Source organism: Sceloporus occidentalis, unplaced genomic scaffold, assembly GCF_023333645.1.
Source record: "Sceloporus occidentalis isolate IW3139 unplaced genomic scaffold, rSceOcc1.0.p SCAF_102, whole genome shotgun sequence".
Classification (NCBI taxonomy): Eukaryota; Metazoa; Chordata; class Lepidosauria; order Squamata; family Phrynosomatidae; genus Sceloporus; species Sceloporus occidentalis.
Window position 1 is genome coordinate 3,622,757 of NW_028317082.1, and position 25,686 is coordinate 3,648,442.

Sequence of the window (25,686 nt, forward strand, 5' to 3'; positions counted from 1 at the left end):
TGATCCTAAAGAAGAACGGCATCTCCAACAGAGAGGGGACGCATTATAATTAAATTTACACTGTTTCACCGGGGTTATATACCATCTCCACATTATCTTGTAATGCAGTTCAATCATGTTGAGGCAATGCGAAATTTTCTTAATTTCAAATAAACTACCAATCCATATATTTAAATCTATCAGACACTTTAAGTCTGATTGCCATGATTTTAATGCAATATGAACAAGGGGAGTTTCTATTTCTTCAAGCAGTATATACCACTTTTTTAGGCTTTTTAGAATAATTTCTGTAGAAAACATATCGCAGATCTTTTGACTCAAAATAGATGAGGACTGCACATACAAATGAGATCTAACATAGAAAGTTATCCTAAAGACATTGAAGGACTCCAGATTGCCGAATTCAAATTCCTCTGAGAGCTGAGAGAACGTTTTTGTTTTATCCTGTATCAAAATATCTATAATCCTTTTATTCCTATAGTTGGTCCAGTTTCTCAAATTTAATTGGGAGATATTATACTGGAGAGTTTCAAGCGGAGCTGTTGAAACTATTTTATTACGGAGGCCTAATCAAGGCTTAATATACTCCCAAAACTCCATAGAACTATGGAGAGTAATTGGTAGGTTATTTCTAATTGATTTAAGCTTAAAATGATGTAGCCAAAGTATGCATTCCAGATTTGAGAAGCCTGTCAACTCTTGCTCAATCACAAACCAATCTAACAACGGGAGCCTGACCGGAATCATTTGAAGAAGATATAACCATTTGGGGACTATATAGGATCTAATGACATTCATTCTACCAAGCCAAGAAATAAAAAGGCCTTTCCACTCTTTAATTTGCTTAATCAATTCATCTCGTAATTTACTAAAGTTAACTTCTATAATTTCCGAAATCTTGATTGGGATTACAACCCCCAGGTAGTCGATTTTATCGGTCGCCCAAGAGAATTCGAAGGATTCCTCAATGCTAGTTTTTGATGAAGCCGAGATATTCATCATTACAGCTTGTGTTTTTGTGATATTCAATTTATAATTCGAGAAGCTGCTAAATAAATTAATTTCGGCCATCAAATGATCAACTGAATTTAACGGATCATACAGAGATAGTAATATGTCATCCGCGTATAGACAAAGTTTATTTTCCAAATCACCAATTCTTATTCCTTTAATGCTTTTATTGAGTCTAATTCTCGAAGCTAATGGTTCTAATGTGAGAATATATAGCAAAGGTGCCAATGGGCAACCTTGTCGAGTCCCGTTATTTAATCTAAAACGTTCCGATTTAAAGCCTTGACCAACTACCATTGCGGTTGGTGTTGTATACAACGCCATAACAGCTCGAATAAAGCCTTCACCAAAGCCATAAGACCTCAATGTCTGTTCTAAGAAGGTCCAGTTAACCCGGTCAAAGGCCTTTTCCGCGTCCAAAGCCAAGAGGATTGATGGAATTTCATGAGTGGTTACATATTCTACTATGTCAATAATCTTACGGACATTATCACTAGATTGTCTTCCTTTTATAAAGCCAGACTGATCTCTACAAATTAACTGTGGGCACAATGGTTTTAAACGGGCAGCTAGTATTGAAGAGTATATTTTAGTATCCAAATTAATCAAAGAGATTGGCCTATAATCGGCACTCTTTCCCAGCTTTAGGTATAGGAAGAATAATAGCCTCCAACATGCCATTAGGAAAGGACTTATTTGCGCTGATTTCGTTGAACATACTTGTTAGGTGCGGAACTATCAATTTGGACAGTTTTTTATAAAACAGTGCTGTATATCCGTCGGGACCAGGAGCTTTACGTACTTTTAGTTTTTTTATCGCTACATTTACTTCACTCTCCAAAAAGGGAGCGTCCAATTGTTCTATCAATGTATCAGTCAACTTCGGCAATCTGGAGTCCTGCAGATATTGTCTCATCTGTACATCATCTTGGGATTGACCTACAATATTATACAGGGATGTATAAAACTTACCAAAAGATGTCCCAATATTATCAGGACTAGAAATATATTTATCCCCATCTATAAGTTTAAGAATTCGATTTTTTAAATTTCTATTTTTTAATTGGTTGGTAAGCTGTTTCTCTGCCCGGTTCCCAGCGTAGTAGAATTTTTGCTTTAATTTAATCAAATTATAATTTGCTTTACTTATTAAACGGTCCTCAATTTCTTTTTTGATTTTAATCATATTCATAATGTCTTGTTCTCCATGAGATTGACCGCACTTCCTTTTTAAATTACTCAATGAAATATATAGATCAGACAATTTTTCTTTTCCTTTTTTCCTATTATATGCATCTTTTTTAATTAAATATCCTCTCAAGACACATTTATAAGCGCACCAGATATTACCCAGACTCATATTATGCGTCAAATTCTCAAGAAAAAACTGAGTGGTCGTCTGGGAAATGTAATCAAGAGAATCCTTACAGCCTAATGATGATTCATTTATCCAAGGGCGTAAAGTCAAATGAAATTTCTTTTCTATTTCCAGACAAACTGGATCATGATCTGTCCAGGCTGCATTTCCTATACTAATGCGCTTACAATCTGAAATCACGTTCGCTGTAGTTAATATAAGATCTATACGTGAAAAAGTCTTATGTCGACCCGAAAAAAAGGTATAATCTTTGTCTGCCGGTCTCAACGTCCTCCAAATGTCATAGAGTTTATATTTACCAAGAGTAATACTGAAAGCATTAGATAAATTAACTTGATTTCTGTTAGGAGTTCTACCTCGGGGACTGGGAGTGTCCAATACTGCATCAGGAGCACAATTAAAGTCCCCCATACACAAAAAGGTTCCCTGGGTATATTTCTGAATTTTTTGTAGTGTGCCATTTAAGAAATGGTTCTGTTTATAATTAGGTGCATATATATTCAAAATAGAAAATAATCTCTCGTCTAATTTACACACTATGAAAACATATCTAGCGTGAGAATCCTTCTGCTTATAGATCAACTCAACTTTAATTTTATTTGAGATTAGGATAGCTACACCTCGCTTTTTCCTGCTAGGTAACGATGAATGTTCAAGCACCATATATCTTTTATTGTTCAGTCTGTAGATATCTGCATTTTTCAAATGTGTTTCTTGGACGCAACATATGTCTATATGATGATTATTTATATAATTGAATAGCGAATATCTGTTATGAGGCAGATTTAAACCTTGAACATTCAACAAAATAATCTTAAATAGATCTTCCATGTTTCGGATGGTTATTATAACTAACATAAACCTGATAAGGCTTGACACCCTCACAATCCATACATCCTACATCCACACACAAATAACACAATTTACAAAAATTAATGGAAGCCCAAATACTATCCAAACATCGGAGAAAAAAACCAACATTCTCCCAGGATATAGTAACTCCACCTTGTTGAGGAGCTATACGGGAACTAATCTATATTGAGGAAAGAATAATAAATAGACCAAATGGGTGAGGGGGGAAAAAAAAAACAAAAAAAAACCGAAAAAAAAAAATAAACAAAAAAAAAAAAACTAGTGTATTTGGCAGTTAATCATATTAATCTTGTCTATGCCAAAATTAATCCTAAGTGATCAATAAAGATATCTTAGGGAAATAAGATCCCGTAAAAATATAAAAGATTTAAGTTATAAGTATAATTATGTGTTAAGTGGCATATATCGTGAAATTAGAAACACCATACTCCAAATGGTAAAATGCTTTATATCTAATTACATTTTTTTTTAAAACTAAGTGTGGATTAAATTATATCATTATTGCATATGTACATACCCTTCAAATCCATTAATTCACCAATACCTGTAGTTTAATAATAGCACAAGTGAATATTCCTCCTACACTCCTTCAAAAACCATATAATATGAGATTACACCTATATAATTTTGTATAAATAACACACACTAAAAAAAAAAAAAAAAATCCCCCCCCAGAAGTCGCGCATCCGCGAGATTATTATTGCAAACCATGTACTACATTTCCTTTAAGCCAACTCCTAGCTTCATCAACCGTTGATAGCTTAACTGGTTGATGCTGAGCGGACATAATAAACAATTTTACTGGGAATCCCCACGAGTATCTAATATTTTGCTCTCTCAAAATCTTGGTCACTTCTTTAAATTCAAATCTCTTTTGTCTAGTAAATAGAGAGAGATCTTGAAAGAACATTAAGTTTTGAAATTTATCTACTTTCGGAACATATTTACTTGTTGCCAATAATATTTTGTATCGTATAAAGAAAGTTGAGAAGCGAATAATTATATCTCTGGGTTTTCCTTCAGCAAGATTCTTTGGTTTTAACGTTCTGTGTACACGTTCAATCATATCGTCTCTATCAACATCACGGATGCCCATATCTAAAAACAATTCTTTCAAATACGTTCTGATAGAGTCCTGCTTAATATCCTCCGAAATGCCATGTATCCTTAAGTTCTTCCTGCGTGTGCGATCCTCGGCGTCATTTAATTTTTGTTCCAGGTTTCTTATGATGTTCTCTTTATGGTTAAGGTCATCTTTAATTGATTTTAACTCTAATTCAAGAAACTCATTCTTTTGCATAATTAGATTGAAACATTCTTGCGTTTTTTTAAATTCACTTTTCCACTCCATGTTCACTTTCATGAGTTCATCTTTAAATGAGTTCAGCTGAGATTCCATACATAATTGCAAATATTCTTTGGTAATCATTTGAGTAGATTGTGCTGCAGGACTTAAAGAGTGTCTTCCAATTTCATCAATAGTGGAATCAGATAAGCACACAGATTCCTCCATTTTCCTATGAACCTGGGGTGAAAATAGCATAGAAATCTTTTTTTCTTTTTTTTGGTCTAGATCTCTTTTCTCTCTTTTTTTTGATTTTGGATCCTCTCTTTTTGACGCCATCGTGTCCTCTTTATTATTGTAAATATCGAAATAAACAAATAAAAAGATTATGACTATATTTTTTTCTTTTTCTTTTTTACTTTTTTTTTCCTGTCCTTTTCCTTTTTTTTTTTTTTTTTCTTTCTTTTTTTTTCTTCTTATAACCACAGTTCAAGTATTGAGTGATAATCAAAATTTTATAAATTCATTAGTGAAGTATGTGTCAAAATTCATTAGTGAAGTATGTGTCAAAATATGAATCAAAATATATGATCCCAAAATCAATAATTTATATATAGACCATGATCCACTAGTTGATTAGAATCACAGAGACAAATCAAATTTCACCTCCTTCCAAGCTTGATTAGATTAAGGTGTCCTATTCCAGCATAATTATAATAATTAATAATTTAAATTAGATTTCAACATGATTAGAAGACGCAAGCCGTATCACGTAGTGGAGATAAACTGGATCAGTTAATTCCATCCAAATCTGAATTCATGTGTATAGATAATGGGTTGATAACATAATTGATAGCATGATTGATAGCATGATTGGTAAAGTTGAATTCATATAAAGGGATCAATTTTCTTACTCCTGTGTAGCTTGATTAAATTATAAAGTCTGTTTTCCAACATGATTAAGTTATAAAGTCTGTTTCCAACATGATTATAGTACTTTCAATATATTAGTATAATCATACATTTTTTCCCTTTTCCTTTTCTTTTTTCAATGGAAATATCCCTAGATCTGTTACCAAATTAGAATCTCCTCCACCATCATGATTGTAATATAGACAGGTTCCAAAAAATAATTCCAATCTTGATCCAAAAATAAATAAATAAATAAATAAATAAATAAATAGAAAGTACTTTTGACGATTTCCAGGAACTCTGAAGATCCCACTCGGACACCTGCCACAGCTCCTCAGGATCAAAAATCTGTAGCGCGTTTCCCCGCCAAATATTAGATTTCTCTCGGTCTCATTCCAGCTTCCAGCATAACGGCAACATAGCCGAGTCCTTCAATATGGAGCATCAATCGGTAGCTGCCACACCTCAGGATGTTCTCCCGGGGTTGCTGCAACTGAAGAACTTCCAAGGAAGCCGGGGGAAGAAACCGTACGCTAGCCACACGCTGAGAGTTCGCAGCAAGATCGTCAGGCATACCGGGGAGGCAGATCGCAGGACGCCATCACCTGAAGTTCATCCCGCACGCTCCAACGATCCACCCCGTGAGGGTCTCACGTCATCACACCACCGTCCAGTTTTTTTTTATCTTCTTTTTCCAACTATTGTTATGAAGACTTTGGCTCAAAGCGGCTCCATAAGAGTCACAGGCACCCTTGATTTTCTGTTGTACACTTCCTAATCTCTTTCCCCCAAGACAGCTATTGGAAAGTATCTACACCTGGGTCGTTATTTTCACCTCTTTCGGTATGTCTTGTCTCCAAAGTGCGGAATAAGACTCTCGCGTTCCGTCCAGACCTCGTGGCTTAATGGGTAAGGTGTCTGACTTTGGATTGGAAGATTGCAAATTTGAGTTGTCTTGAGGTTGCTGGTGGTTTAGATCCCCAGGTTACTGTTCTTTTGAGTCTAGAGATTGTACATTGCTGTCTTATGTTATGAAATCAATGTCTTCTGCAATGTACTCTTTCAACGCTTAAATTCAATCTTGGATTTTTTCTCAAAAAATTGTTGAATTAAACGAAGCTCAAAAAGAGATGACTGTCAGAAGTGGGATTTGAAGCCACACCTCCACATGGAGACCAGAAGACCCTCACAGAGAGAAGATAGCATTCTTGAGTCTGGCACCTTAGACCACTCGGCCATCCTGACAAGCTACTGCTGCTACGAAAGAAGATATTTTTTTTACATGGTTTCAAGGCAAGGGACTAGCTCTTAGGGGACCTTTTGCCACTGCATTGGTTTAAAGTGGCTTCATTAGAGTCACAGGGTAAGCAGACTTGAGATCCTGCATGTGAAGGCTAAGATTTCACATGTGTTTTTTGATGTGCCATATGTCCACCAAACATATCGCCCCCTGGGCATGCAGGGTTCTTCTACGTATTGTGCGTTGCCAACACCTTTAATGAAATCAAAGTTGATTGCGATGTACTGTTTCAAACACTTAAAGGCAAACTTTAATTCTATCTCCAACTATTGTTATGAAGACTTTGGCTCCAAGTGGCTCCATAAGAGTCACAGGGCACCCTTGATTTTCTGTTGTACATTTCCTAATCTTTTTGCCCAAAGAAATCTATGTGATCATCCTTTGTATAATGTGCCACAGGGCCCACTACTGAAACACATTTCACACTAGAGTAAAATCTGTAAATTGTATTACAGACATTTTTCAGAGACAATTTGTGGATATTGCAACCTAAAACTAAACAAGCACATCAAATGCAGTCAACCACTGGAAAAAAAACACCACTCTAGTGGGACTCGAACCCACAACCTTTGAATATTGGCATTATTTTCGCATCAAAACTTTAATCTTACAAACGGAGCGCTAAACTGCTTTCCACACTTGTGTTAAATAGTTCTATTGTTTCAGATTACCATAATGTCTCACAAACAAATTGTGGATATTTGGAAATACAATTTAATGCTTCAATTAAAATCTGTCAGATTAAGAACTGTCAATAGTATTACAGAAATTTTTCAGAGACAATTTGTGGATATTGCAACTTACAACTAAACAAGAACATCAAATGCAGTCAACCACTGGAAAAACAACGACTCAGGTGGGACTCGAACCCACAACCTTTGAATGCCTTGCTCAAGTGCTAGAAGTCCAATGCGCTATCCATTGCGCCACAGAGCCTAGATATGTAGTCAGAAAACGTCATGAATCCACCTATCTGACTCACGCATAATCCTTCGTACATAGATGTTTCAAATGCATTAGTCGTTTCTGTGTCCTATGTTTGTCTGCGTGTTCTTAATTAACATCAGTCAGAGGAAGGACAGTGGTCATAAAAAGCATATTGTGCCATGTGAAGTAAAGGAAATATAGTTATGTTTCTCTATGAGAAACGTATCCACACATTTTTTTCTCAAACTTTACATGCAGACTGCGTGGCCTAATGGATAAGGCATCTGACTTCGGATCAGAAGATTGAGGGTTCGAGTCCCTTCATGGTTGGAGTTGCTGGAGGTTTGGTTCTGTTGTTCTTAAAAGTTCTTCGATATCAATGAATGTCAGGGAAGTGGAAACTAAGATTTCAATAGTTTCTTTCCATGTTACGTGTCACCCAAGATCTTTAGTCCCTCTTGGTATGAAAGGCAGACATGTCAAAACTAAGATTTCAAGTGTTTTTTTTCAATGTGCCATATGATCACCGAATGTAACCCCATCTTGGCCTACACGGTACCTCTACGGATAGTGCGTTGTTGCGAGATTTGATTCAATCAAAGTTGTCTGCAATTTACTCTTTCAAAAACTTTCAGCAAACATGAATTCTTTTTCCAACTATTGTTATGAAGACTTTGGCTCAAAGCGGCTCCATAAGAGTCACAGGCACCCTTGATTTTCTGTTGTACACTTCCTAATCTCTTTCCCCCAAGAAATCTATGTGACAGCTATTGGAAAGTATCCGACCTGGGTCGTTATTTTCAACTCTTTCGGTATGTCTTGTCTCCAAAGTGCGGAATAAGACTATCGCTTTCTGTCCAGACCTCGTGGCTTAATGGGTACGGTGTCTGATTTTGGATTGGAAGATTGCGGATTTGAGTTGTCTTGGGGTTGCTGATGGTTTAGATCCCCAGGTTACTGTGTTTTGAGTCTAGAGATTGTAGATTGCTGTCTTATGTTATGAAATCAATGTCTTCTGCAATGTACTCTTTCAACGGTTAAATTCAATCTTGGATTCTTTCTCAAAAAATTGTTGAATTAAACGAAGCTCAAAGCACAAAAAGAGATGACTGTCAGAAGTGGGTTTTGAACCCACGCCTCCACATGGAGACAAGAAGACCCTCACAAAGAGAATATAGCATTACTTGAATCTGGCGCCTTAGACCACTCGGCCATCCTGACAAGCTATTACTGCTACGAAAGAAGATATTTTTTTTACATGGTTTCAAGGCAAGGGACTAGCTCTTAGGGTACCTTTTGCCACTGCATTGGTTTAAAGTGGCTTCATTAGAGTCACAGGGTAAGCAGACTTGAGATCCTGCATGTGAAGGCTAAGATTTCACATGTGTTTTTTGATGTGCCATATGTCCACCAAACTTATCGCCCCCTGGGCATGCAGGGTTCTTCTACGTATTGTGCGTTGCCACCACCTTTAATGAAATCAAAGTTGATTGCGATGTACTGTTTCAAACACTTAAAAGCAAACTTTAATTCTTTCTCCAACTATTGTTATGAAGACTTTGGCTCCAAGTGGCTCCATAAGAGTCACAGGGCACCCTTGATTTTCTGTTGTACATTTCCTAATCTTTTTGCCCAAAGAAATCTATGTGATCATCCTTTGTATAATGTGCCACAGGGCCCACTACTGAAACACATTTCACACTAGAGTAAAATCTGTCAATTGTATTACAGACATTTTTCAGAGACAATTTGTGGATATTGCAACCTAAAACTAAACAAGTACATCAAATGCAGTCAACCACTGGAAAAAAAACACCACTCTAGTGGGACTCGAACCCACAACCTTTGAATATTGGCATTATTTTCGCATCAAAACTTTAATCTTACAAACGGAGCGCTAAACTGCTTTCCATACTTGTGTTAGATAGTTCTATTGTTTCAGATTACCATAATTTCTCACAGACAAATTGTGGATATTTGGAAATACAATTTAATGCTTCAATTAAAATCTGTCAGATTAAGATCTGTCAATAGTATTACAGAAATTTTTCAGAGACAATTTGTGGATATTGCAACTTACAACTAAACAAGAACATCAAATGCAGTCAACCACTGGAAAAATAACAACACTGGTGGGACTTGAACCCACAACCTTTGAATGCCTTGCTAAGTGCTAGAAGTCCAATGTGCTATCCATTGCGCCACAGAGCCTTGAAATGTAGACGGCAAACGTCATGAAACCACCTATCTGACTCACGCATAATCCTTCGTACATAGATGTTTCAAATGCATTATTCGTTTCTGTGTCCTATGTTTGTCTGCGTGTTCTTAATTAACATCAGTCAGAGGAAGGACAGTGGTCATAAAAAGCATATTGTGGCATGTGAAGTAAAGGAAATATAGTTATGTTGCTCTATGAGAAACGTATCCACACATTTTTTCGCAAACGTTACATGCAGACCGCGTGGCCTAATGGATAAGGCGTCTGTCTTCGGATCAGAAGATTGAGGGTTCGAGTCCCTTCGTGGTCGGAGTTGATGGAGGTTTGGTTTTGTTGTTCTTTAGAGTTCTTCCATATCAATGAATGTCAGGCAAGTGGAAACTAAGATTTCAACAGTTTCTTTCCATGTTACGTGTCACCCAAGATTTTTAGTCCCTCTTGGTATGAAAGGCAGACATGTCAAAACTAAGATTTCAAGTGTTTTTTTTCAATGTGCCATATGATCACCGAATGTAACCCCATCTTGGCCTACACGGTACCTCTACGGATAGTGCGTTGTTGTGAGATTTGATTCAATCAAAGTTGTCTGCAATTTACTCTTTCAAAAACTTTGAGCAAACATTAATTCTTTTTCCAACTATTGTTATGAAGACTTTGGCTCAAAGCGGCTCCATAAGAGTCACAGGCACCCTTGATTTTCTGTTGTACACTTCCTAATCTCTTTCCCCCAAGAAATCTATGTGACAGCTATTGGAAAGTATCTACACCTGGGTCGTTATTTTCAACTCTTTCGGTATGTCTTTTCTCCAAAGTGCGGAATAAGACTATCGCTTTCTGTCTGGACCTCGTGGCTTAATGGGTAAGGTGTCTGACTTTGGATTGGAAGATTGCGGATTTGAGTTGTCTTGAGGTTGCTGGTGGTTTAGATCCCCAGGTTACTGTTCTTTCGAGTCTAGAGATTGTACATTGCTGTCTTATGTTATGAAATCAATGTCTTCTGCAATGTACTCTTTCAACGCTTAAATTCAATCTTGGATTCTTTCTCAAAAAATTGTTGAATTAAACGAAGCTCAAAGCACAAAAAGAGATGACTGTCAGAAGTGGGATTTGAACCCACGCCTCCACATGGAGACCAGAAGACCCTCACAGAGAGAAGATAGCATTACTTGAGTCTGGCGCCTTAGACCACTCGGCCATCCTGACAAGCTACTGCTGCAACGAAAGAAGATATTTTTTTTACATGGTTTCAAGGCAAGGGACTAGCTCTTAGGGGACCTTTTGCCACTGCATTGGTTTAAAGTGGCTTCATTAGAGTCACAGGGTAAGCAGACTTGAGATCCTGCATGTGAAGGCTAAGATTTCACATGTGTTTTTTGATGTGCCATATGACCACCAAACTTATCGCCCTCTGGGCATGCAGGGTTCTTCTACGTATTGTGTGTTGCCAACACCTTTAATGAAATCAAAGTTGATTGCGATGTACTGTTTCAAACACTTAAAGGCAAACTTTAATTCTTTCTCCAACTATTGTTATGAAGACTTTGGCTCCAAGTGGCTCCATAAGAGTCACAGGGCACCCTTGATTTTCTGTTGTACATTTCCTAATCTTTTTGCCCAAAGAAATCTATGTGATCATCTTTTGTATAATGTGCCACAGGGCCCACTACTGAAACACATTTCACACTAGAGTAAAATCTGTCAATTGTATTACAGACATTTTTCAGAGACAATTTGTGGATATTGCAACCTAAAACTAAACAAGCACATCAAATGCAGTCAACCACTGGAAAAAAAACACCACTCTAGTGGGACTCGAACCCACAACCTATGAATATTGGCATTATTTTCGCATCAAAACTTTAATCTTACAAACGGAGCTCTAGAAGTCCAATGCCCTATCCATTGCGCCACAGAGCCTCGATAAGTAGACGGAAAACGTCATGAAACCACCTATCTGACTCACGCATAATCCTTCGTACATAGATGTTTCAAATGCATTAGTCGTTTCTGTGTCCTATGTTTGTCTGCGTGTTCTTAATTAACATCAGTCAGAGGAAGGACAGTGGTCATAAAAAGCATATTGTGGCATGTGAAGTAAAGGAAATATAGTTATGTTTCTCTATGAGAAACGTATCCACACATTTTTTCGCAAACTTTGCATGCAGACCGCGTTGCCTAATGGATAAGGCGTCTGGCTTCGGATCAGAAGATTGAGGGTTCGAGTCCCTTTGTGGTCGGAGTTGCTGGAGTTTTGGTTTTGTTGTTCTTTAGAGTTCTTCCATATCAATGAATGTCAGGCAAGTGGAAACTAAGATTTCAACAGTTTCTTTCCATGTTACGTGTCACCCAAGATTTTTAGTCCCTCTTGGTATGAAAGGCAGACATGTCAAAACTAAGATTTCAAGTGTTTTTTTTCAATGTGCCATATGATCACCGAATGTAACCCCATCTTGGCCTACACGGTACCTCTACGGATAGTACGTTGTTGCGAGATTTGATTCAATCAAAGTTGTCTGCAATTTACTCTTTCAAAAACTTTCAGCAAACATTAATTCTTTTTCCAACTATTGTTATGAAGACTTTGGCTCAAAGCGGCTCCATAAGAGTCACAGGCACCCTTGATTTTCTGTTGTACACTTCCTAATCTCTTTCCCCCAAGAAATCTATGTGACAGCTATTGGAAAGTATCTACACCTGGGTCGTTATTTTCACCTCTTTCGGTATGTCTTGTCTCCAAAGTGCGGAATAAGACTCTCGCGTTCCGTCCAGACCTCGTTGCTTAATGGGTAAGGTGTCTGACTTTGGATTGGAAGATTGCGGAGTTGAGTTGTCTTGAGGTTGCTGGTGGTTTAGATCCCCAGGTTACTGTTCTTTTGAGTCTAGAGATTGTACATTGCTGTCTTATGTTATGAAATCAATGTCTTCTGCAATGTACTCTTTCAACGCTTAAATTCAATCTTGGATTCTTTCTCAAAAAATTGTTGAATTAAACGAAGCTCAAAGCACAAAAAGAGATGATTGTCAGAAGTGGGATTTGAACCCACGCCTCCACATGGAGACCAGAAGACCCTCACAGAGAGAAGATAGCATTACTTGAATCTGGCGCCTTAGACCACTCGGCCATCCTGACAAGCTACTGCTGCTACGAAAGAAGATATTTTTTTTATATGGTTTCAAGGCAAGGGACTAGCTCTTAGGGGACCTTTTGCCACTGCATTGGTTTAAAGTGGCTTCATTAGAGTCACAGGGTAAGCAGACTTGAGATCCTGCATGTGAAGGCTAAGATTTCACATGTGTTTTTTGATGTGCCATATGACCACCAAACTTATCGCCCTCTGGGCATGCAGGGTTCTTCTACGTATTGTGCGTTGCCAACACCTTTAATGAAATCAAAGTTGATTGCGATGTACTGTTTCAAACACTTAAAGGCAAACTTTCATTCTATCTCCAACTATTGTTATGAAGACTTTGGCTCCAAGTGGCTCCATAAGAGTCACAGGGCACCCTTGATTTTCTGTTGTACATTTCCTAATCTTTTTGCCCAAAGAAATCTATGTGATCATCCTTTGTATAATGTGCCACAGGGCCCACTACTGAAACACATTTCACACTAGAGTAAAATCTGTCAATTGTATTACAGACATTTTTCAGAGACAATTTGTGGATATTGCAACCTAAAACTAAACAAGCACATCAAATGCAGTCAACCACTGGAAAAAAAACACCACTCTAGTGGGACTCGAACCCACAACCTTTGAATATTGGCATTATTTTCGCATCAAAACTTTAATCTTACAAACGGAGCGCTAAACTGCTTTCCACACTTGTGTTAGATAGTTCTATTGTTTCAGATTACCATAATTTCTCACAGACAAATTGTGGATATTTGGAAATACAATTTAATGCTTCAATTAAAATCTGTCAGATTAAGATCTGTCAATAGTATTACAGAAATTTTTCAGAGACAATTTGTGGATATTGCAATTTACAACTAAACAAGAACATCAAATGCAGTCAACCACTGGAAAAATAATAACTCTGGTGGGACTTAAACCCACAACCTTTGAATGCCTTGCTCAAGTGCTAGAAGTCCAATGCGCTATCCATTGCACCACAGAGCCTAGATATGTAGACAGAAAACGTCATGAATCCACCTATCTGACTCACGCATAATCCTTCATACATAGATGTTTCAAATGCATTAGTCGTTTCTGTGTCCTATGTTTGTCTGCGTGTTCTTAATTAACATCAGTCAGAGGAAGGACAGTGGTCATAAAAAGCATGTTGTGCCATGTGAAGTAAAGGAAATATAGTTATGTTTCTCTATGAGAAACGTATCCACACATTTTTTTCTCAAACTTTACATGCAGACTGCGTGGCCTAATAGAAAAGGCATCTGACTTCGGATCAGAAGATTGAGGGTTCGAGTCCCTTCGTGGTTGGAGTTGCTGGAGGTTTGGTTCTGTTGTTCTTAAAAGTTCTTCGATATCAATGAATGTCAGGGAAGTGGAAACTAAGATTTCAATAGTTTCTTTCCGTGTTATGTGTCACCCAAGATCTTTAGTCCCTCTTGGTTTGAAAGGCAGACATGTCAAAACTAAGATTTCAAGTGTATTTTTTCAATGTGCCATATGATCACCGAATGTAACCCCATCTTGGCCTACACGGTACCTCTACGGATAGTGCGTTGTTGCGAGATTTGATTCAATCAAAGTTGTCTGCAATTTACTCTTTCAAAAACTTTCAGCAAACATGAATTCTTTTTCCAACTATTGTTATGAAGACTTTGGCTCAAAGCGGCTCCATAAGAGTCACAGGCACCCTTGATTTTCTGTTGTACACTTCCTAATCTCTTTCCCCCAAGAAATCTATGTGACAGCTATTGGAAAGTATCCGACCTGGGTCGTTATTTTCAACTCTTTCGGTATGTCTTGTCTCCAAAGTGCGGAATAAGACTATCGCTTTCTGTCCAGACCTCGTGGCTTAATGGGTACGGTGTCTGACTTTGGATTGGAAGATTGCGGATTTGAGTTGTCTTGGGGTTGCTGATGGTTTAGATCCCCAGGTTACTGTGTTTTGAGTCTAGAGATTGTACATTGCTGTCTTATGTTATGAAATCAATGTCTTCTGCAATGTACTCTTTCAACGCTTAAATTCAATCTTGGATTCTTTCTCAAAAAATTGTTGAATTAAACGAAGCTCAAAGCACAAAAAGAGATGATTGTCAGAAGTGGGATTTGAACCCACGCCTCCACATGGAGACGAGAAGACCCTCACAAAGAGAATATAGCATTACTTGAATCTGGCGCCTTAGACCACTCGGCCATCCTGACAAGCTACAGCTGCTCTGAAAGAAGATATTTTTTTTACATGGTTTCAAGGCAAGGGACTAGCTCTTAGGGGACCGTTTGCCACTGCATTGGTTTAAAGTGGCTTCATTAGAGTCACAGGGTAAGCAGACTTGAGATCCTGCATGTGAAGGCTAAGATTTCACATGTGTTTTTTGATGTGCCATATGACCACCAAACTTATCGCCCTCTGGGCATGCAGGGTTCTTCTACGTATTGTGCGTTGCCAACACCTTTAATGAAATCAAAGTTGATTGCGATGTACTGTTTCAAACACTAAAAAAAAAAGGCAAACTTTAATTCTTTCTCCAACTATTGTTATGAAGACTTTGGCTCCAAGTGGCTCCATAAGAGTCACAGGGCACCCTTGATTTTCTGTTGTACATTTCCTAATCTTTTTGCCCAAAGAAATCTATGTGATCATCCTTTGTATAATGTGCCACAGGGCCCACTACTGAAACACATTTCACACTAGAGTAAAATCTGTCAATTGTATTACAGACATTTTTCAGAGACAATTTGTGGATATTGCAACCTAAAACTAAACAAGCACATCAAATGTAGTCAACCACTGGAAAAAAAACACGACTCTAGTGGGTCTCGAACCCACAACCTTTGAATATTGGCATTATTTTCGCATCAAAACTTTAATCTTACAAACGGAGCGCTAAACTGCTTTCCACACTTGTGTTAGATCGTTCTATTGTTTCAGATTACCATAATTTCTCACAGACAAATTGTGGATATTTGGAAATACAATTTAATCTTTCAATTAAAATCTGTCATCTTAAAATCTGTCAATAGTATTACAGAAATTTTTCAGAGACAATTTGTGGATATTGCAACTTATAACTAAACAAGAACATCAAATGCAGTGAACCACTGGAAAAACCACGACTCTGGTGGAACTCGAACCCACAACCTTTGAATGCCTTGCCAAGTGCTAAAAGTCCAATGCGCTATCCATTGCACCACAGAGCCTCGATATGTAGACAGAAAACGTCATGAATCCACCTATCTGACTCACGCATAGTCCTTCGTACATAGATGTTTCAAATGCATTAGTCGTTTCTGTGTCCTATGTTTGTCTGCGTGTTCTTATTTAACATCAGTCAGGATAAGAGTGATGACGTAGTCACGTAACTACGTACGTTTGAGGTGTGGTGATGGGCCGGCGGATGGTGAAGGGGCAGCATGGCTAGCGCGGAAGTACCGTAATCCCAAACGCCGACCGCTGACCGCTGACCGCCGACCGCCGACCGCCGAATGTTAAACGCCGAGCACCGAGCACCGAGCATTAAGCACCGACCGCACGCAGTGACCAGGGCTGAGCCCTGAGCTCGGGACGGCTTCAGACGACGGTGCCTTTTCTTCTCCTCCTTGATGGGGGGTGGAATGGAGACAGAGTGCTGAGTTTTGGATGTGGAGCGGTGGGGATTGCCTGGACTCCGGATGACGAACCTTTGTTTTTTGGGTTCCTGACGGTTTCCTGACGGTTTCCTGACGGCGGTGCTTCATCTGTTGTTTTTGGTTTTTTTTGTTTCCTACGTTTTGGCAACCAATTGCGGCGTGAGTGTTAGAAGCTGGACGCGGATGCTAAGCGTGGCAGAGTGCCAATAAAGCTCCAATAAAGTTGGAAGCGGTAACCGTGAGTTTCCTGGCTACTGGCTATTACACTCTTGATATCTCTAAATGAAATTACTAAAACCTGAATTAGCTGGACGCGGATACTAAGCGTGGCAGAGTGCCAATAAAGCTCCAATAAAGTCGGAAGCGGTAACCGTGAGTTTCCTGGCTACTGGCTATTACACTCTTGATATCTCTAAATGAAATTACTAAAACTTGAATTAAACCAACAAGAAATACATGAAACATACGAACTGTGTATATATGTATAAATATATATATATATAAATACTCCCTTTTTTTTTTTTTTTTTTGGAAATAACATCCTATATTGCTATTGAAGATTATACCTTTCATTTTTTGAAATCTGATGTGTATGGATTTGCATATAATTTGCACTAATTCGCCTTAAATAGATTCTGGTTTAAAGGCGTAAAGATTTTTAAAGGTCTCTTCTCTATAGATAAAAGCGGGCAACGATAATGCCTCCAAAAGGTGACAAAACTGGCAAGGGTGATAAAGAGGAAAAATCTAAAATGTCTGTGAAAACAAAGAAACCTCCTCCAATTAGTGCCTACTACTCTCCTAAAAGTCAAACGGATACTTCTGTCTTATCATCTAAATCGTCTCCAGATCGACTAAGTGAGATTAGTATAACCAACCCGCCAGATTATATTACAAAGACCAATTTGATGATGGCACTAGATTCTTTATATATTAAAATTAAAGCTGATTTGGACCATAATCTTAAAGAATATAAGGAAGAAATGACCCATATGAAGGTCACTTTAGCTGCTCAATCAAAAGAAATTACTATGCTACATTTGAAAATCAAACAGCTTCAATCTCAAAATGAAGTATTAAAAGCAGATTTAACAAGACAAGATCTTAAACTTGCAGACCTAGAAGACAGGTCACGCAGACAAAATCTTAAAATTCGTGGGATATCTGAAGATGTGATCGAACTGGAACCGTACTTGATGGAACTACTTTCAACATATATAGACTGTCCAAAATACGGTCCGATATTAATTGAAAGAGCCCATAGACTTCCGCTGCCTCCTAATTGGACACAAACAAATACACCTAGAGATGTTATTATCTGTTTTGCCAACTCCAGAATCAAAGAAGATCTAGTTAAAGAAATGAGAAGGAACCCTACTAAAATTGCAAAATTTGCATCCCTAACTACATATCTCGATCTTTCACGTGCAACCAGAATACACAGAAAAAAATATTTTGATATTACTACTGGACAGCAAGGTTTTTAAATCTGGCGCCAAACAGAAGATCCCGCCCTGAGCAGAGTCAAGGCCACGCCTCCAGACGTCCATCATGTCCACGGCACCAGCCAGAAGGAGTAGCTGCGCCCCTAGTGGACGGACCGGCGTCCGGGCAGCAGGTAAGGGAACCCCTCTGGGAACTCCTGCATAGACGGGCAGCCTTAGATCTGCTCGTCGAGGAGTTCCCGGATCCGACCCTCCTTCTCCCATGTCGGTGGTCGGTCTGTTCGCCGCCGGCACGGAGAGAACGTGTACGTCCCTCGGGTGCCCGTGCGCCGCGAGCGGTAGTCCGCTCGCCGACCACGGGTCCGGAGGGAGAAGTATCGGGTCCCAGTGATCTGCGAGCAGACCCCCGCCCGCGTCTAACAGGGCCCGAGGACGTGACTGTGACAACTACCTGTTTACGGCAAAATAATATTATTTATTCCTGGGGTTTCCCCACAAAATTGCGAATTAATTATCAAGGGAAAATCTATATTTGCAATGATCCTACACAAGCAAAGGACAATTTACTGAAATGGAATCTTACCATATAAGACTCTCTAATCTATAGAAGAAAATTTATGTTGTTTTTTATTTATTTTTTTTATTTTACATTTGTTTGGTTTTTTTTTTGTTTTTTTTTTTATGATATAAAGTATACGATATTACCATATTATTACCTAAAATACTATTCTAATTGGGAAATATTATGATTGGTTTATTCATTGAGTTGGCAATGTACTGGTTGGAAATGATGTGTTATGTGTTATAATTTTAGTCCAGTCACTAAGCTGGCAACGTATTGGTTGGATACGATATAAATGATATAAATGGTTGATAACAATATAAAAGATATAATAGATTACTTAGAATATAGATTATCACAAATTCTTTTTTTTTTTTTTTTTTCTCTTAAAAATATTAGATAAAATTATGGGACTCACAGAGACTCACAGAGATATATAAGTATTGTTAATCTTTAGATAAGATATCTTCACAAAGTTAGAATTGAGATATTAGGATAGGAAAATTTAAAAGACACTAATATATACTCATGACACATTATATATATGGGTGAATAGTAATAGATTTATTAGAATAAATCACTTGAGAAGAAGGAGACTTCTATTATAGCTATTAACATAAATTTCCTTTCTGATATATATATTGACAAAAACCTATGATCATATACTAATATAGGTATATTTATATATATATATATATGTATATATTTTTTTTTTCCTTTTTTTTTTTATTTATTTTTTTTTTTAATTACAATATTAGATAAAATTATGGAACTCACAGAGATTCACAGAGATATATGAGTATTGTTAGTCTTTGGATAAGATACTTTCCCAAACTAGAATTGAGATATTAGGATAAGAAAATTTAAAAGACACTAATATATACTCACGACACATTAGATATATGGGTGAATAGTAATAGATTTATTAGAATAAATCACTTGAGAAGAAGGAGACTTCTATTATAGCTATTAATATAAATTTCCTTTCTGATACATATATTGACAAAAACCTATGATCATATACTAATATGGGTATATTTATATATATATATGTATATTATTTCCCCTCCTTTTATTTATTTTTTTTTTTTTTCAGGATTAATGATATAAGATATAAGATATTATCACAAGCTATCACCTAAAATACCATCTCAAATGGAAAATATCATGATTGGCTATACTATCATGGTACTGGTTGGAAATGATATATTTTGTGTTATAATCTTGGTCTGGTTATTGAGTTGGTATGTACTGGTTGGAAATGATATATTACTGAGATGGCAATGTATTGACTTGAAATAATATAAATGGTTAATAACAATATAAAAGATGTAGATTATCACATTATTATAAATTATTTTATTTTTTTTGCTTTGCGTAATTTCATTAAATATGATATTTGGATAGATAGATATAGTTTATACTATTTTTATGGAAATAAGAGATGATTGTGCTCCTTACCTTCGTTGGCCTTAAAACACGTCCTCATTCCTTGCTGGTTCAAGGAATTTCTTCACACTAATGGCGGAAATAATGTTTTTCCTGCATAGTGTGTTGGGTTTGATTGTTTTTTTTGTTTATGAATGTTGTTGTCAGGTGTTTTCTAGTTGGAGATTGAGGGATAGGGAGCAGTGCTGGTGGAGGAGGGGAAAACAAATATTCCATGTCCCTTAAATTGATGACAATTAATGCACAGGGTTTAAATTCTCCATATAAGAGATCTTATTTGTATGACACATTAATCAAAGAGGGGATAGATATTGCATTTATTCAAGAGACACACTGGAATCAAATAATAGAAAAATCTGCTTGGAAATATCATAGATACCGACATATTTATGTATCTTCTGAAGCGGGGAGTAGCAGTGGCGTCTCCAGGTTTCATATTTAGGGGGGGCACATGGGGGGCCAGGGACCAAAGTAGGGGGGCCAATTATAAAACGGTACGTATACACTATATATATATATATATATATATATATATATATATATACACACACACACGTTAGATGTGCATTTTTAACTACATAATATGCACTTATCTCTTTGAAGTAAAGACTGTGATTAAAATATGATTTCAAAATAACAGCTAAAGTGACAGTTATTTTTCATTCTTTAATATTAGCCCCTGCTGACAATATATATAAATATTAGACCCTGCTGCAGATATATAGAAATATTACACCCTGCTTCCGATATATATTAATATTAACCCCTGCTGCGGATATATATTAATATTAGCCCCTGCTGCGGATACATACTTATATTATACCCTGCTGCCGATATACATACAAATTATACCCTGCTGCCAACATATATTAATATTAGCCCCTACTGCCGATATATAGTATTAGTCCCTGCAGCCAATATATATAAATATTAGCCCCTGCAGCCAATATTTATTGATAATAGGCCCTGCAGCCAATATATATTAATATTAGCCCCTGCTGCCGATATATATAAACATTAGTCCCAGCTTCCGATATATATTAATATTAGCCCCTGCAGCCAATATATATTAATATTAGACCCTGCTGCCAATATATTTGCCACACTGACTGCAGATCAGGGGAAGACAGTGAGAGTCAGTGCAGTGTTCCCTCCTTCTGACTGCACCGTGACATTGAGAGGTCCTCTCCCCTGTAATCATCCCCAGAGTCCCTTTGTCCCCTCATTCACTAAACCATAGCATTCTTTTACTTACACCCTGTAGTTCAGGTATAGATCAAATAAACAACACATGGAAACAGCACATGCAACTGAATGAGATTAAAAAAAACCTTGTATTTGCAGGTATACATAAATAATGTATGGAAACATAGCATTGCAGGTATAAACCAACAGGACACACAAACCCAGCATTGCAGGTATATATCAACTGGAAATCACATGTACACTCAGCACTGAAGGTTTAGATCAAATAAACAACACATGGAAACAGCACTCCAGGTATTGATCAACTGAATAAGACATACAAATCCTATATTTGCAGGTAAGCATTAATAATGTATGGAAATATAGCCGATACAGATGAACAGAATGACACAAAACCCAGCTTTGCAGATATAAATCAATTGGAAATTACATATAAACTCTGCATTAAAGGTATAGATAAAACCCCCTAAATTACAGGCATAGATCACTGGTCACACACCCCAAAGCCAACCCTGGTGTCCACGCTGCCCACATAGAACCTGACCAGCACCTAAGTTACACATTATGTCAACTTTGTCCCCAAACAGCTGAACGTACACCGTTTTTGTCCCATAAAGACCTCTCCCTCCCAATCTATCCTATCTACCCCCTCTCCCTCCCTATCTACCACAACTGCCTCTCTATCTACCACATCTGCCTCCCAATCTATCCTATGTACCCCCCTCTCCCTCCCAATCTATCCTATGTACCCCCCTCTCCCTCCCAATCTATCCTATCTATCTCCTCTCCCTCCCAATGTATCCCATCCACCCCCATCTCCCTCCCAATCTACACCCTCTCCCTCCCAATCTATCCCATCTACCCCCCTCTCCCTCCCAATCTATCCCATCTACCCCCCTCTCCCTCTCCCTCCCAATCTATCCTATCTACCCCCTCTCCCTCCCAATCTATCCTTATCTACCCCTTCTCACTTCCTACCTCTTCTGACTCTCTAACCCCCTCCTAACTTTCTAACCCCCCCTTTGAAGTTCACTTACCTTGGGCTTGTCCAGCGGTGAGATCGCGAGGTCTCTGTATCCCTGGTTCTGCCGGCTTCACTGCTGGGCGCCGGATATGACGACATATACTGGCGCTCGGCTTGAAATGCCGGCACTGCGAACCAGGAAGAGGCCTCGCGGTCGCGGAGAAGAGTGAGAGGCGCCGAACGGTTGCTGAGAACTTATTCCTCAGCAACCGCTCGGCGCCTCTCACTCTCTCCTCCGGGTCTATAAAAAAAAAAAAAAAAGCCGGCGTTTCAATTGGGGGGGCACACCGGGGGGCACAGCATGATGTAGGGGGGAGTAGCCATATTGATATCAATTAAAAATAAATTTGAGTATATACATCATGAAGCTGATAAGGAAGGAAGAAGGATTATACTTGTCTGTAATATAAATGATGTTACCTATACCATGGCTAGCCTATATGCCCCATCAGAAGGATCGACAAGATTTCTCAATTCAGCTATGGAAACAATAGAAAAAATCTCTAAAGGCTCATTGATTATAGCAGGCGACCTGAATTGCATAATCGATATTGAAAAAGATACTAAGACTTTGAAGAACCGTAAATCAGATGCGTGTTTAAAAACTAGGGCCAAAGCATTTTCCGATTCTCTATTTAAACATGGCCTTTATGATGTGTGGAGGGTGCAACATCCTGAGGAAAGAGACTACTCTTTCTTCTCGAATGTACACCAATCATATTCACGCATTGATTATTTCTTAATGCCTGGTCACTCTTTGGAAATCTCTACTACCTCTCTAATTGGAAATATCTCATGGTCTGACCATGCCCCAGTATTTATTTCTATCAAGGATAACCCTCAATATAGAACAAGAACTCGTTGGAGACTCAACGAATCTCTTTTAAAAACAGAATCCGATAAGATAGATCTGATAAAACAAACAACATCTTTTTTGGAGCATAATGATAATAATGAGACCTCAGATCTAAATTTGTGGTGCACCCTAAAATGTGTTCTTAGGGGACACTTAATAAAAAAGGGTGCTTGGATTAAAAAACAGAGAGGTAAAGAACTTGCCGATCTGTATATTGAGTTGGCAAAACTTGAGAGACTAAATAAACAATATCCATCCAGAGATTTCTCGAAGCAGTTAGAGACTATTAAAGAATCGATAATCATTAAACTTAAAATTAAAACTGAAACAATAATGCAAAGATTGAAATCTGGTTGGCATTATGGAAATAATAGAGTAGGGAAAAATCTTACTAAAAGATTGAAGGCACAAATTGAATCATCTAGAATAAAAAAAAATATACACAATGGAACAACTTGTATATCACCAACACAGATAGGCAATGCCTTTAAACAATATTATGAAACCTTATATAATTTACCCGAACCTAAGATTGCTACTACTGATATAGCTCAATTTTTAGAGACCTTGCATCTTCCAAAACTTTCTGCAGAAAAATTAATACAATTAAATCAACCACTAACAACTCAAGAGACTACTATTGCAATTCTTAATTTGAAAAAAGGGAAAGCTCCAGGCCCTGATGGCTTTTCAGCTATATTTTTTCCAATCTTGAACTCAGTAATTTCTCCCATCCTAACAAAATCTTTTAATTCTATTTCTACTGGAAGAAGTTTTCCAAAAGAGATGTTGGAGGCGAGTATATCGCCAATTCCGAAACCAGGGAAGGATCCTTCACTGGTTGCTAACTACAGGCCAATATCTCTCATCAATTTAGATGTGAAGATATATTCTAAGATCCTGGCCTCTAGATTGGCTCGAATAATACGAGATTTGATACATCCAGATCAGGCAGGATTCATTCCTGGTAGGGCGGGAGAAGAAAATACGCGCAAAATCTTCAATATCATTGAATATATACATAGATATAAAATCTCTTCAGTTATAGTAGCTTTAGATGCCCAAAAGGCATTTGATAGGGTCAATTGGAAGTTCTTAGCTGAAACACTTCAAGCATTTGGTTTAACAGGTCTTTTTCATGACCTAACTATGGCCTTATATACATCTCCGGTCGCAAAGATTAGAGGCCCTTTTTTAGACTCAGATGTGTTTCACATTTATAATGGTACAAGGCAGGGCTGCCCGTTAGCTCCCCTGTTATATGCTCTAACAATTGAGCCTTTAGCTGCCTATATTAGAAACTCTTCTAATATTCATGGTATAAATATTGATAAACATGAATATAGTATTACCTTATATGCAGACAATGTTTTATTAACATTATCTGCACCCTTATTATCTATCCCTGCTTTTTTAAAAGGAATTGAGAAATTTGGATACTATTCTAATTACAAACTTAATTTATCAAAGACTCAGATGATTCCATTTTATCTCTCTGAGTCTCAGATATCTATAGCTCATGGGCATATTCAAAATAATGATCAGACACATCAAATTGATTATTTGGGGATTATAATCGGACCTATACTAGAAGATATCGCCAATATAAATCATAAGAAACTTTTTCTAGAAATAAAATCTTCTCTAGCAAATTGGATGAAACTTGAATTCTCTTGGATGGGTCGTATTAATATTCTTAAAGCTTACATAATTCCCAAAATTTTATATCTTTTTCGATTAATACCTTTTTAAGTTTCGAAAGATGTTATCTTAAAATGGGAAAATTTACTATCTCAATTTGTTTGGGCAGCTAAAATAATAAGATTACCCTCGGAGCTTCTTAAAAGACCTATTGAATCTGGGGGTTTAGGTTATCCTGATATAAAGGAACTATATGAAGCCTCTCAAGTAGCTTTTATGATGGCCTGGGGCTCTATAAAAGAGAAAAGCTCTTTGGGTTGGTATAATATAGAGAAATATAATCTTAAAAATCTCGACCCTTTCTTGTTGTTCTGGCTACCTCAATCCCAATTTCAGAAGAAAAAATTTCCGAGCTTAATAATTGCAGACATATTATCCTCTTTCTATAGAATCAAAAAAAGGTTTGCAAAAGGGATTCCATTTACAAAAAATTGTCCCCTGGATGTTCTATCATTTTACATACCTGATCTTGTACTGGACAATTGGAAAATCTCAGGAATAGAGCAGATAGGGGACCTTTATTTAGAGGGAAATCTGGCCTCTTTCTCTCTTATGACTGATAGATATATATTACCGTCAAGAGAAATCTTTAAATATATCAGATTAAAACATTTCTTAATATCAAACCCACCACCTGAATATAACCCTTGGTTGAAATTTATTACTTCGTGTATTTCTAAGGGAACACTGTCTAAGATTTTGAAATTTTTTAAAGATAATAAGACTCTTGATAAGTCTAAGGCACACAAACAATGGGAGAAAGAATTGGAAATTTCTA

At 37.4% G+C, this 25,686-nt stretch overlaps 8 non-coding genes across 8 annotated transcripts; 1 reads left to right on the forward strand and 7 right to left on the reverse strand.

The window, feature by feature from the left end:
- Positions 1–6,594: 6,594 nt before the first annotated feature.
- Positions 6,595–6,704, reverse strand: TRNAL-CAA (transfer RNA leucine (anticodon CAA)). Its single transcript has 2 exons — positions 6,667–6,704; positions 6,595–6,640 (listed from the first exon to the last, which is right to left on the reverse strand). It is a non-coding gene; the product is annotated as a tRNA-Leu (tRNA).
- A 903-nt stretch (positions 6,705–7,607) lies between these two features.
- Positions 7,608–7,695, reverse strand: TRNAR-UCU (transfer RNA arginine (anticodon UCU)). The gene is given in 2 exon segments: positions 7,608–7,643; positions 7,659–7,695. It is a non-coding gene; the product is annotated as a tRNA-Arg (tRNA).
- Positions 7,696–8,796: 1,101 nt separating this feature from the next.
- Positions 8,797–8,907, reverse strand: TRNAL-CAA (transfer RNA leucine (anticodon CAA)). Its single transcript has 2 exons — positions 8,870–8,907; positions 8,797–8,842 (listed from the first exon to the last, which is right to left on the reverse strand). It is a non-coding gene; the product is annotated as a tRNA-Leu (tRNA).
- A 1,237-nt stretch (positions 8,908–10,144) lies between these two features.
- TRNAR-UCG (transfer RNA arginine (anticodon UCG)) lies at positions 10,145–10,217 on the forward strand. Its single transcript has one exon. It is a non-coding gene; the product is annotated as a tRNA-Arg (tRNA).
- Positions 10,218–10,999: 782 nt separating this feature from the next.
- Positions 11,000–11,110, reverse strand: TRNAL-CAA (transfer RNA leucine (anticodon CAA)). The gene is made up of 2 exons: positions 11,073–11,110; positions 11,000–11,045 (listed from the first exon to the last, which is right to left on the reverse strand). It is a non-coding gene; the product is annotated as a tRNA-Leu (tRNA).
- Positions 11,111–12,926: 1,816 nt separating this feature from the next.
- Positions 12,927–13,037, reverse strand: TRNAL-CAA (transfer RNA leucine (anticodon CAA)). The gene is made up of 2 exons: positions 13,000–13,037; positions 12,927–12,972 (listed from the first exon to the last, which is right to left on the reverse strand). It is a non-coding gene; the product is annotated as a tRNA-Leu (tRNA).
- A 903-nt stretch (positions 13,038–13,940) lies between these two features.
- On the reverse strand, positions 13,941–14,028 carry TRNAR-UCU (transfer RNA arginine (anticodon UCU)). The gene is given in 2 exon segments: positions 13,941–13,976; positions 13,992–14,028. It is a non-coding gene; the product is annotated as a tRNA-Arg (tRNA).
- A 1,101-nt stretch (positions 14,029–15,129) lies between these two features.
- Positions 15,130–15,240, reverse strand: TRNAL-CAA (transfer RNA leucine (anticodon CAA)). The gene is made up of 2 exons: positions 15,203–15,240; positions 15,130–15,164 (listed from the first exon to the last, which is right to left on the reverse strand). It is a non-coding gene; the product is annotated as a tRNA-Leu (tRNA).
- Positions 15,241–25,686: the final 10,446 nt, after the last annotated feature.